Genomic DNA, 14,196 nt, shown 5'->3' on the forward strand with positions numbered 1-14,196 from the left:
CCAAGCGGCCTTGGTTTACTACCGGTAGACCGCATGTCAAGTTTCGTACCATTTGGACTTCGTTTGATACTCCAACGGTTAACCGAGAGACCGAAAAGGCCGCGTGTGTGTTGCAGCCCAACACCCCTCCAATTTGGCCCAAAACCCACCAAAATCCTCTCCATCATCTAGAGCGTTCGATCACGATCGCGTGGCCGAAAACCGCACCTCATTTGGACTCTCCTAGCTCCCTCTATGCCTATTTATACACCACCCTCCCGAAATTCGCGGATCCCCTCTTCCAAACCCTAAAAAATCCACCTCGCGCCGGCCGGACACGTCCGTCCCCGGCCGGACACGTCCGCCGGCCCACCCGGGCCAATCCCGCGCGCCATGTGGCGCAGCTCGTGCCCACATCGCTGCCAGCGCCGCCGGCCCGTCAGGCCTGCGCGGGGCCCTCCCGGCCCGCGCACCCACCGCCGCCCGCCGCCCGCCGCCCGATCCGCAGGTCGTCCTCCTCACGGCTGGTCACCGTCTCCGCCGCCCAGGTCGCCGGCCGCCGCCCCGCTCTCCGTCCGGCGAGGGAGCTCGTCGCCGGACCCGTCCCCGCGCCTCCTCGCCGCCGGATCCGGCCGGAGGAGGCCGGATCTACTCCTCCTCCGCCTCCCCGACCACTCTCCGGCGCCGCCCCGCGTCCACGTCGCCGGCCAAGGCTGCTGCGCTCTGGTCAACCTCGATTCGCGCGAGAACCCTAGATCTGCAGGTCCAAATTTTCTTCCAAGTCCCCGTTTTCCCAAATCCATATGCCCTTTTTCATCGTGCCGTAACTTTGCATCCGTAACTCCGTTTTGGGCATATAGCATATCAAAGTGTTCGCCTCAGAGAGCAGATCATTTCATTCCATTGCATCATTTTCATTTGAGTTCATCTTGATGCCCGAAATGCCGTTAGAAGAGGGCTACTTGAGTTAATTGTCAGATCTGCTGCTCTATTTAGTTATTTGTCATTTTTGCCATGATTATTGTGTGCATGATATGCCCATGAGCTCTACATATGCTTTGTTAAGGGTTTTTCCATCTTTCCAGAGGTGCAACCCATGTATTTTTGTGTTGTGTGTGGTGACTAGCACAATATTACAAAGTGAGGCACTTGGTAATTCTGATTTCAGGGACTTAGCATTTCCACTAAGTCCTTGAGCTGGTTATCTCATATGGCCATATGTTCATGTTGTTTCCTAGTGATCCGTGCCTCTTTTGAGGATGATCAGTAAGGAGGTTTTGTTAATCTTGTAGTGCTCTATCCATCCATGTCTTTGTTTGCAATTATGGAGCACCCTAGCTTGAGTCAATCGAGCTCTACTTTTGCTACTTCATGAATCTGGGTAGATTGTCTACTTGTTAGCGATTTTGCCAAGGATGTTGTAGTTGATCCGTGCATGCTATGCTATTGTTCTTGCCATGTCTAGCTTTAATTTTGTGTATTCTTGATGGGTGTATGCTTAGCATGTCATGAATTGCTCCGTAGTGAGTGCATCGAGCTCGTAAACATGCCTACTTGATATCTGTTTTCAGCATGCTCCAGTTTTCACTAAGTCTGAGAACTGATTATGTTTTTGCCATGTTCACATGCTTGCAATTGTATTTTCTAATCCCTTTTGGCTCAAGGTCACTAAGGGACTTTTGTTAGGCTCTTTGAGTAGCTCCATGCCATGCTTTACTTTGCCATGTTCAGGTCTTGTAGCATGTAGTTTTGATGCTCCGAAGAGTGCTATCTGATCTGAAATTCCAGACAAGTGTTAATTTCACTAACTCTGAGATCTGTTTACCATATGCATTTTTGCCATGCTTGTTTTAACCTGTTAATGGATGATTTGGCCGTAGCTCAGTGCTAGACTTTTGTTAAGCATCTTTAATGCATCACTGCCATGTATTTTGTTGTCATGTTTGGGTGCTGTAGCATGTTCATCTTGTTGCATTTAGATGGCTACTTGCTGTAAATCGCAGAACGTGGTCATATTTGAATTGCTTGCCATTTCCAAACCGTAACTCCGATTCCGGTGTTCTTTATATCGTTTTCAAGCGATTTCATCTCATCTTTCCAGTGGCACACTTGGATTTCCAAGTTGATGCCAGCTTCATGCATCCCTTGTCAAATCTTGCATATGCACCCCACATCGCATCCCGCATAGCATACCATCCTTGCATCATATTGTTTGATCCTTGCACGTGGTTGATTGTGTCCTTGTTGCTTGTTTCTCTTGTTTGGGTAGAGCCGGGAGACGAGTTCGCTAACGAGGAGCCCGTTGAGTTTGCTTTCGAGGATCCAGTCAACTCTGACAACTTTGCAGGCAAGATGATCATACCCTCGAAATCACTACTATCTTTGCTATGCTAGATTGCTCGCTCTTTTGCTATGCCAATGCTACGATGCCTACCACTTGCTTTCAAGCCTCCCAAATTTCCATGTCAAACCTCTAACCCACCATGTCCTAGCAAACCGTTGATTGGCTATGTTACCGCTTTGCTTAGCCCCTCTTATAGCGTTGCTAGTTGCAGGTGAAGATTGGACACCGTTCCTTGTTGGAACTTTATTTACTTGTTGGGATATCATTATATTGCCATGTTATCTTAATGCATCTATATCCTTGGTAAAGGGTGGAAGGCTCGGCCTCTCGCCTAGTGTTTTGTTCCACTCTTGCCGCCCTAGTTTCTGTTATATCGGTGTTATGTTCCCGGATTTTGCATTCCTTACGTGGTTGGGTTATAATGGGAACCCCTTGATAGTTCGCCTTGATTAAAGCTTTTCCAGCAATGCCCAACCTTGGTTTTACCATTTGCCACCTAGCCTCTTTTCCCTTGGGTTTCCGGAGCCCGAGGGTCATCTTATTTTAGCCCCCCCGGGCCAGTACTCCTCTGAGTGTTGGTCTAACCGAGCGATGTCCGGGGCTACCAGGGGCAACTCTGGGCTGGCCTACCCGACGTCTGGCTCATCTAAGTGTGCCCTGAGAACGAGATATGTGCAGCTCCTATCGGGATTTGTCGGCACATTCGGGCGGTGTTGCTGGTCTTGTTTTAACCTATCGAAGTGTCTAGAAGAACCGAGGTACCGAGTCTGATCGGAACGTCTCGGGAGGAGGTCTATTCCTTCGTTGACCGTGAGAGCTTGTCATGGGCTAAGTTGGGACTCCCTTGCAGGGATTTGAACTTTCGAAAGCTGTGCCCGCGGTTATGGGCAGATGGGAATTTGTTAATGTCCGGTTGTAGATAACTTGAACCTTAATCTAATTAAAATGAATCGACCGCGTGGGTTACCGTGATGGCCTCTTCTCGGTGGAGTCCGGGAAGTGGACACGGTGTTGGAGTAATGTCTGCGCAGGTTGTCCTCTAGTTTTTCGTTCGCGCTTTGCCCCCTCTTCTCACTCTCTTTTGCGAACAGGATAGCCACCATATATGCTAGTCGCTTGCTGCAGCTCCACATATATTTTTACCTCGCCTTACCTATAAGCTTAAATAGTCTTGATCGCGAGGGTGCGAGATTGCTGAGTCCCTGTGGCTCACAGATTACTATTACACCAGATGCAGGGCCTGATGATTCCGCTCCAGGTGACGCGCTCGAGCTCAAGTGGGAGTTCGACGAGGACTATCAATGTTACTATGTTTCCTTTCCTGATGATCAGTAGTGGTGCCCAGTTGGGGGTGATCGGGACCGTGTCACATGTTGGGTTATCTTTTATTTTGGCGCCGTAGTCGGGCCATGAGTGTTTGGATGATGTAATGTTATTTATGTACCTTGATTGACGTGGCGAGTGTAAGACAACTATGTTATCTCCCCTTTTATTATCTATATTACATGGGATGTTGTGAAGATTGCCTAACTTGCGACATATGCCTTCAATATGATTATGCCTCTAAGTCGTGCCTCGACACGTGGGAGATATAGTCGCATCGAGGGTGTTACAGTGTAGCTCCTATCGGGATTTGTCGGCACATTCGGGCGGTGTTGCTGGACTTGTTTTACCATTGTCGAGGATGTCTTGTAACCGGGATGCCGAGTCTGATCGGAATGTCTTGGGAGAAGGAATATCCTTCGTTGACCGTGAGAGCTTGTGATGGGCTAAGTTGGGACTCCCCTGTAGGGTTTTGAACTTTCAAAAGACATGCCTGCGGTTATGGGCAGATGGGAATTTGTTAATGTTCGGTTGTAGAAAACTTGAATTTTATCTTAACTAAAATACATCAACCGCGTGTGTAACCGTGATGGTCTCTTTCCGGCGGAGTCCGGGAAGTGAACACGGTGTTGGAGTAATGCTTGACGTAGGTTGTTCTAGGATCACTTCTTGATCATAGTTGTTCGACCGTGCTTTTGCCTTCTCTTCTCGCTCTCTTTTGCGTATGTTAGCCACCATATGTGCTAGTCGTTTGTTGTAGCTCCACATCATACCTTTGCCTTTCCTATAAGCTTAAATAGTCTTGATCGCAAGGGTGTGAGATTGCTGAGTCTCCGTGACTCACAGATTACTTCAAAAACCAGTTTGCAGGTGCCGATGTTACCGAGCAGGTGACGCAACCAAGCTCAAGGAGGAGCTCGATGAAGATCTTGTCCTTTGTGTTGTTTCGTTCTAGTTGATCAGTAGTGGAGCCCAGTTGGGGTCGATCGGGGATCTGTGTAGCATTTGGGGTAGTCTTCTTTTATTTTGGTTCCGTAGTCGGACCATGATTGTATCTGAATGATGTAATTCTTTATTCATGTATTGTGTGAAGTGGCGATTGTAAGCCAACTATGTATCTTTTTCCCTTATGTATTACATGGGTTTTGTGAAGATTACCTCACTTGCGACATTGCTTTCAATGCGGTTATGCCTCTAAGTCGTGCTTCGACACGTGGGAGATATAGCCGCATTGAGGGCGTTACAAAGGCCCAAACAAAAAATGAGAGAAAAGAGAGAAGGGGCAATGTTACTATCCTTTTTTCACACTTGTGCTTCAAAGTAGCACCATGATCTTCATGATAGAGAGTCTCTTATGTTGTCACTTTCATATACTAGTGGGAATTTTTCATTATAGAACTTGGCTTGTATATTCCAATGATGGGCTTCCTCAAATTGCCCTAGGTCTTCGTGAGCAAGCAAGTTGGATGCACACCCACTTAGTTTCTTTTGTTGAGCTTTCATACACTTATAGCTCTAGTGCATCTGTTGCATGGAAATCCCTACTCACTCACATTGATATCTATTGATGGGCATCTTCATAGCCCATTGATACGCCTAGTTGATGTGAGACTATCTTCCTCTTTTTTGTCTTCTCCACAATCACCATTCTATTCCACCTATAGTGCTATGTCCATGGCTCGCGCTCATATATTGCATGAAAGTTGGAAAAGTTTGAGAATACTAAAGTATGAAACAATTGCTTCCCTTGTCATCGGGGTTGTGCATTATTGGGCCATTTTGTGTGACGAATATGAAGCATAGAAAACTATACAATTTTGTAGGGATGAGCTTTCTTTGGCTATGTTATTTTGAGAAGACATAATTGCTTCATTAGTATGCTTGAAGTATTATTATTTTTATGTCAATATTAAACTTTTGTCTTGAATCTTTCGGATCTGAACATTCATGCCACAATAAATAAAATTACATTGAAAAATATGTTAGGTAGCATTCCACATCAAAAATTCTGTTTTTATCATTTACCTACTCGAGGACGAGCAGGAATTAAGCTTGGGGATGCTTGATACGTCTCCAACGTATCTATAATTTTTTATTGTTCTATGCTATTATATTATTTGTTTTGGATGTTTAATGGGCTTTAATATGCTTTTTTATATTATTTTTGGGACTAACCTATTAACCGAAGGCCCAGTGCTAGTTTCTGTTTTTTTGCCTATTTCAGTGTTTTGCAGAAAAGGAATACCAAACAGAATGAAACCTTCATGATGATCTTTCTTGGAACGAAAGCAATCTAGAAGACTTGGAGTTGAAGTCTAGAACTCCGCGAGGCAGCCACGAGGCAGGAGGGCGCGCCCAGGGGGTAGGCGCGCCCCCCACCCTTGTGGGCCCCACGGAGCTCCACCGAGGTACTTCTTTCGCCTATATACACTCTTATACCCTAAAAATATCAGGGGGAGCCACGAAACCACCTTTCCACCGCCACAACCTTCTATACCCGTGAGATCCCATCTTGGGGCCTTTCCCGACAATCTGCCGGAGGGGGAATCGATCACAGAGGGCTTCTACATCAACACCATAGCCTCTCTGATGATGTGTGAGTAGTTTACCACAGACCCGCGTGTCCATATTTATTAGCTAGATGGCTTCTTCTCTCTCTTTGGTTCTCAATACAAAGTTCTCCCTGATGTTCTTGGACATCTATTCGATGTAATACTTTTTGTGGTGTGTTTGCCAAGATCTGATGAATTGTGGATTTATGATCTAGTTTATCTATGAATAATATTTGGTTCTTCTCTGAATTCTTATATGCATGATTTGATATCTTTGCAAGTCTCTTCGAATTGTCGGTTTAGTTTGGCCTACTAGATTGATCTTTCTTGCAATGGGAGAAGTGCTTAGCTTTGGTTTCAACCTTGCGGTGTCCTTTCCTAGTGACAGTAGGGGCAGGAAGGCATATATTGTATTGTTGCCATCAAGGATAAAAAGATGGGGTTTATATCATAATGCTTGAGTTTATCCCTCTACATCATGTCATCTTGCTTAATGCATTACTCTATTCTTATGAACTTAATACTCTAGATGCATGCTACATAGCGATCGATGTTTGGAGTAATACTAGTAGATGTAGAATCGTTTCGGTCTGCTTGACACGGACATGATGCCTATATTAATGATCATTGCCTAGATATTCTCATAACTATGCACTCTTCTATCAATTGCTCGGCAGTAATTTGTTCACCCACCGTAATACATGCTATCATGAGAGAAGCCACTAGTGAAACCTATGGCCCCCGGTTCTCTTTCTTATTATATTGCATCTCATTTATTATCGCATCTCGTTTACTATTTTTGCAATCTTTATTTTCCAATCTATACAACAAAAATACCAAAAATATTTATCTTGCTATCTTTATTAGATCTCACTTTTGTGAGTGACCATGAAGGGATTGACAACCCCTTTATCGCGTTGGTTGCAAGGTTCTTGATTGTTTGTGCAGGTACTAGGTGACTTGTGTGTTATCTCCTACTGGATTCATCTCTTGGTTCTCAAAAACTGAGAGAAATACTAACGCTACTTTGCTGCATCGCCCTTTCCTCTTCAAGGGAAAACCAACGCATGCTCAAGAGGTAGCAGTAATCCAGGAGTGGATCACTAGACAGCAGTCAAGAACATCCTGAAATACCTGAAAAGGACTAAGGATATGTTTCTCTTTTATGAAGGTGACAAAGAGCTCGTCGTAAATGGTTACGTCGATGCAAACTTTGACACTGATCCGGATGACTCTAAGTCACAAACTGGATACGTATTTTTATTGAATGGTGGAGCTGTCAGTTGGTGTAGTTCTAAGCAGAGCGTCATGGCGGGATTTACGTGTGAAGTGGAATACATACCTGCTTCGGAAGTAGCAAATGAAGGAGTCTGGATGAAGGAGTTCATATCCAATCTAGGTGTCATACCTAGTGCATCGGGTCCAGTGAATTTTTTTGTGACAATACTGGTGCAATTGCCTTGTGATAACCCAGAAGTATAGGGGATCACAACAGTTTTCGAGGGTAGAGTATTCAACCCAAATTTATTGATTCGACACAAGGGGAGCCAAAGAATATTCTCAAGTATTAGCAGCTGAGTTGTCAATTCAACCACACCTGGAAACTTAATATCTGCAGCAAAGTGTTTAGTAGCAAAGTAATATGACAGCAGTGGTAACGGTAGAAAAAGGTAATGATAGTAAAAGTAATGTTTTTGGTATTTTGTAGTGATTGTAACAGTAGCAACGGAAAAGTAAATAAGCGAAGAACAATATATGGAAAGCTCGTAGGCAATGGATCGGTGATGGAGAATTATGCCGGATGCGGTTCATCATGTAATAGTCATAACCTAGGGTGACACAGAACTAGCTCCAATTCATCAATGTAATGTAGGCATGTATTTCGAATATAGTCATACATGCTTATGGAAAAGAACTTGCATGACATCTTTTGTCCTACCCTCCCGTGGCAGCGGGGTCCTAGTGGAAACTAAGGGATATTAAGGCCTCCTTTTAATAGAGTACTAGACCAAAGCATTAACACATAGTGAATACATGAACTCCTCAAACTATGGTCATCACCGGTAAGTATCCCGATTATTGTCACTTCGGGGTTAACGGATCATAACACATAATAGGTGACTACAGACTTGCAAGATAGGATCAAGAACTCTCATATATTGATGAAAACATAATAGGTTCAGATCTGAAATCATGGCACTCGGTCCCTAGTGACAAGCATTAAGCATAGCAAAGTCATAGCAACATCAATCTCAGAACATAGTGGATACTTGATGACCCACAAGTATAGGGGATCTATCGTAGTCCTTTCAATAAGTAAGAGTGTCGAACCCAACGAGGAGCAAAAGGAAATGATAAGTGGTTTTCAGCAAGGTATTCTCTGCAAGTACTAAAACAAGTGGTAATAGATAGTTTTGTGATAGGATAAATTGTAACGAGCAACAAGTAACAAAAGTAAATAAAGTGCAGCAAGGTGGCCCAATCCTTTTGTAGCAAAGGACAAGCCGGAACAAACTCTTATAATAGGAAAAGCGCTCCCGAGGACACATGGGAATATCATCAAGCTAGTTTTCATCACGTTCATATGATTCGCGTTCGATACTTTGATAATTTGATATGTGGTGGACCGGTGCTTGGGTGCTGTTCTTACTTGAATAAGCATCCCACTTATGATTAACCTCTATTGCAAGCATCCGCAACTACAATAAAAGTATTAAGGTAAACCTAACCATAGCATGAAACATATGGATCCAAATCAGCCCCTTACGAAGCAACGCATAAACTAGGGTTTAAGCTTCTGTCACTCTAGCAACCCACCATCTACTTATTACTTCCCAATGCCTTCCTCTAGGCCCAAATAATGGTGAAGTGTTATGTAGTCGACGTTCACATAACACCACTAGAGGCTAGACAACATACATCTTATCAAAATATCAAACGAATACCAAATTCACATGACTACTCATAGCAAGACTTCTCCCTTGTCCTCAGGAACGAACGTAATTACTCACAAAGCATAATCATGTTCATAATCAGAGGGGTAATAATATGCATATAGGATCTGAACATATGATCTTCCACCAAATAAACCAACTAGCATCAACTACAAGGAGTAATCAACACTACTAGCAACCTACTAGCACCAATCCCGGACTTTGAGATAAGAATTGGATACAAGAGATGAACTAGGGTTTGGAGATGAGATGGTGCTGGTGAAGATGTTGATGGAGATTGCCCTCTCCTGATAAGAGGAGCGTTGGTGATGACGATGGTGATGATTTCCCCCTCCCGGAGGGAAGTTTCCCCGGCAGAACAGCTCTACCGGAGCTCTAGATTGGATCCGCCAAGGTTCCGCCTCGTGGTAGCGGAGTCTCATCCCAAAAAGTTCCTTCTTCTTTTTTTCTCATCGAAAGACTTCATATAGGAGAAGATGGGCGTCGGAGAGCCACAAGGGGGCCCACGAGGTAGGGGGCGCGCCCTAGGGGGGCGCCCCCCACCCTCGTGAGAAGGGTGTGGGCCCCCTGGCCTTCATCTTTGGTGAGGATTTTTATTTATTTATTTTAAGATGTTCTGTGGAGTTTCAGGACTTTTGGAGTTGCGCAGAATAGGTCTCTAATATTTGCTCCTTTTCCAGCCCAGAATTCCAGCTGCCGGCATTCTCCCTCCTTATGTAAACCTTGTAAAATAAGAGAGAATATCCATAACTATTGTGACATAAAGTGAAATAACGGGCCATAATTCGATAAATATCGATATAAAAGCATGATGCAAAATGGACGTATCAACTCCCCCAGGCTTAGACCTCGCTTGTCCTCAAGCGAAAAGCCGATAACAATAAATATGTCCTCATGTTTAGAGGTAGAGGCGTCGATAAAAATAAAATACGGACATGAAGGCATCATGATTATTCTCATAACAGCAACATATATAGATTTTGTCATATGATTACTTATGTTCAAGTGATGATCTATTCACAATGCAAAAGTATAAATCATAAACCTTATTGGGCTCTGACAAACTATAATCTCAGTCATTGAAGCAATTTTAATTTATCATAACATCGGAAAGAGTCTATGTCAGAGCTAAAAAGCAAGTCCACATACTCAACTATCATTTAGTCCTCCATAATTTCTAACACTCACACGATACTTGTGGTTACGGAGTTTTAATCGGACACAAAGAAAAATAGGGGCTTATAGTTTTGCCCCACAACCTTTTACCTCAAGGGTAATGTCAACAATAATGGTTCATGCTCCCCTACATCCAATTAGATATATATATATATATATATATATACATATATATATATATATATATCATGTTCTTTCCAACACGCTGAGCTTGCCAAAGGATAAAATGAAAAAGAAAAGGTGAAGATCACCATGACTCTTGCATAAGGTAGAAGATAATAATAAAGGATAGGCCCTTCGCAGAGGGAAGCAGAGGTTGCCATGCGCTTTTATGGTTGGATGCATAAGATCTCAATGCGAAAGAACGTCACTTTATATTGCCCCTTGTGATATGAACCTTTATTATGCAGTCCGTCGCTTTTATTACTTCCACATCACAAGATCGTATAAAGCTTATTTCTCCCACACCAATCAATCATACATATTTAGAGCAATTTTATTGCTTTGCACCGATGACAACTTACTTGAAGGATCTTACTCAATCCATAGGTAGATATGGTGGACTCTCATGGCAAAACTGGTTCAAGGGTATTTGGGAGCACAAGTAGTATTTCTAATTGGTGCTGAGAATTTGGCTAGCATGAGGGGGAAAGGCAAGCTCAACAAGTTAGAGGATCCATGACAACATACTTTATCTCAGATATAAGAAAGACATAACTCATTACGTTGTCTTCCTTGTCCAACATCAACTCTTTGGCATGTCATATTTTAATGAGTGCTCCCAATCATAAAAGATGTTAATGATAATATATCTATATGTAAAAACCTCTCTTTCCTTATTACTTCCTATTAATTGCAACAATGACCAAAGCTATGTCTGCCAACTCCCAACAACTTTTAATCATCATACTCTTTCTATGTGAAGTCATTACTCTCAATAAGATTAATATGAACTTTTTGTTTATTTTTATTCTTTTTATCTTTTCTTTTATTCACCCAAGATCATGGCAAAATAGTCAAGCCCTTGACTCAACACTAATATTTATTATATATAGCTCATGGACTCGATTACATAGAGAGATCATAAACCAAACTCAAAACTAGATCATGCCATAAACTTTATTCTACTAGATCAAGATACTACTAATAGGATCGAACTAAGAAAAACAGTAAAGATAGGAGTTGTGATTGTGATACGATACCGGGGCACCTCCCCCAAGCTTGGCAGTTGCCAAGGGGAGTGCCCATACCCATGTGATTATATCTCCTTTGTCGGTGAAGAAGGTGGAGGTGACGGATAATCGCACATCAAGCGTAAGAGGTCCTCCAGCTTGCGAATAATGCCCTTGAGTGCAACAATATGCTCCTTCAACAAAATATTTTCTTGTGTGAGATACTTGTTTTGTATACGAGCTAACTCAATCATCTTGAAAGCTTCAATCTCAGTTGGGGTAAGAAGGTTATGATCAAGTTGGAGGGTGTCTTTTGCTGCTGGAGCTTGATCCTCCGTGGCCTTCTTGATCCTTTCATCTTTCTTGATCCTCGTAGGTTCTTCCCTCTTCAGATCTATCTTCATTAGCCAAGCATCGTTGTCACCATTGTTGGAGGAGGGATACGACAAGATGCCTAGCTTGGAAAACCCTGACAGAAAACAGCTCGAAACAAGAACAAAGGAGGTTTGCGTGATTCGGGAGTCAAAACCTTCGGGAGAATATATAATGAATTTTTACCGACCAAAATACGTAACCTGCAAGAAAACGGAGTCCAGAAGGCACACGAGGTGCTCACGAGGTAGGGGGCGTGCCCAGGGGGTAGGGCGCGCCCACCACCCTCGTGAGGCCCTCGTGTCCTTCTCAGACTACTACTTATTTTTCTATTTTTCTAAATATTCCAAAACGGAGAAATATTGCCTTAAAAATTGTTTTGGAGTCAGTTTACTTACCGTGCCACATACCTATTCCTTTTCGGAGTCTGAAATGTTCCGAAAAGTGTCTCCTATGTATTCCTCTGGGGTTACGGTTTCAATAATATTGGTTTCAACATTTATGGGATTACCTGAGATATAATGTTTGATTCTTTGACCGTTTACCACCTTCGGATTTGTGCCCTCGAAGTTGTTGATTTTTATGGCACCGGAACGATAGACCTCTTCGATAACATAGAGGCCTTCCCATTTAGAGAGAAGTTTTCCTGCAAAAAATCTTAAACGAGAGTTGTATAGCAATACATAATCACCTACATTAAACTCACGCTTTTGTATCCTTTTGTCATGCCATCTTTTAACTTTTTCTTTAAACAACTTGGCATTTTCATAAGCTTGGGTTCTCCATTCATCAAGTGAGCTAATATCAAATAACCTCTTCTCACAGGCAAGTTTAAAATCATAATTGAGCTCTTTAATAGCCCAATATGCCTTATGTTCTAGTTCGAGAGGTAAGTGACATGATTTTCCATAAACCATTTTATACGGAGACATACCCATAGGATTTTTGTATGCAGTTCTATAAGCCCATAATGCATCATCAAGTTTCTTAGACCAATTCTTTCTAGACCTATTAACAATCTTTTGCAGAATTAATTTGAGCTCTCTATTGCTCAACTCTACTTGACTACTAGACTGTGGGTGATACGGAGATGCAATTCTATGATTAACATCATATTTAGCAAGCATTTTATGGAAGGCACCATGAACAAAGTGTGAACCACCATCAGTCATTAAGTATCTAGGGACTCCAAACCTCGGAAAAATAACTTCCTTAAGCATTTTAATAGAAGTGTTATGATCAGCACTACTAGTTGGAATAGCTACTACCCACTTAGTAACGTAATCAATAGCAACTAAAATATGTGTGATTCCATTAGAGGCAGTGAAAGGTCCCATATAATCAAAGCCCCAAACATCAAACGGTTCAATAACAAGAGAATAATTCATAGGCATTTCTTGACGTCTACTAATATTACCAATTCTTTGACATTCATCACAAGACAAGACAAACTTACGGGAATCCTTGAAGAGAGTAGGCCAATAAAAACCAGATTGCAATACTTATGTGCAGTTCTATCTCCAGCGTGGTGTCCTCCATAAGACTCGGAATGACACTTGCGTAGGATCTGTTCATGTTCATGCTCAGGTACACAACGTCTAATAACACCATCTACTCCTTCTTTATAAAGATGTGGGTCATCCCAAAAGTAATGTCTTAAATCATAGAAGAACTTTTTCTTTTGTTGGTATGTGAAGCTAGGTGGTATGAACTTAGGAACAATATAATTAGCATAATCACATTACCATGGAGTACTACGAGAAGTACTTATAACATTTAATTGTTCATCAGAAAAGTAAGAACAGCACCCAAGATAATACCATCCTTCACAGAAAGAAGCTACTATCTCAGAATCAAGTCCATATTTAGTGCTAAACTTACGAAAAATATCGGTATCCATAAAATATTTAACACAATCAAACTTAGGTGTCATACCTGACTCCTTACCTTCATCGAGGTCCCAGTCTTCAGAGTTGCATTTAATTCTATCCAATAAATTCCATCTGAATTCAGTAATCTTCATCATAAAAGAGCCAGCACAAGAAGTATCGAGCACGTTGCGATTGTTTTTAGAAAGCTGAGCATAAAACTTTGCATAATTATTTCTCTCTGGAGCTCATGATTGGGGCATGAATATAACATTGATTGAAGCCTCCCCCAAGCTTGAGCGATGCTTTCTCCTTCGCAAGGCCAGAAATTATATATATAATTGCGATCACGATGAACAAGATGCATAGGGCAATAATTTTGATGAAATTCCATCTTCAATCTTTTATAGTCCCATGATCTCATATCATCACATAGCCTATACCATATCAATGCGT

Source organism: Triticum dicoccoides, chromosome 2A, assembly GCF_002162155.2.
Source record: "Triticum dicoccoides isolate Atlit2015 ecotype Zavitan chromosome 2A, WEW_v2.0, whole genome shotgun sequence".
Lineage (NCBI taxonomy): Eukaryota > Viridiplantae > Streptophyta > Magnoliopsida > Poales > Poaceae > Triticum > Triticum dicoccoides.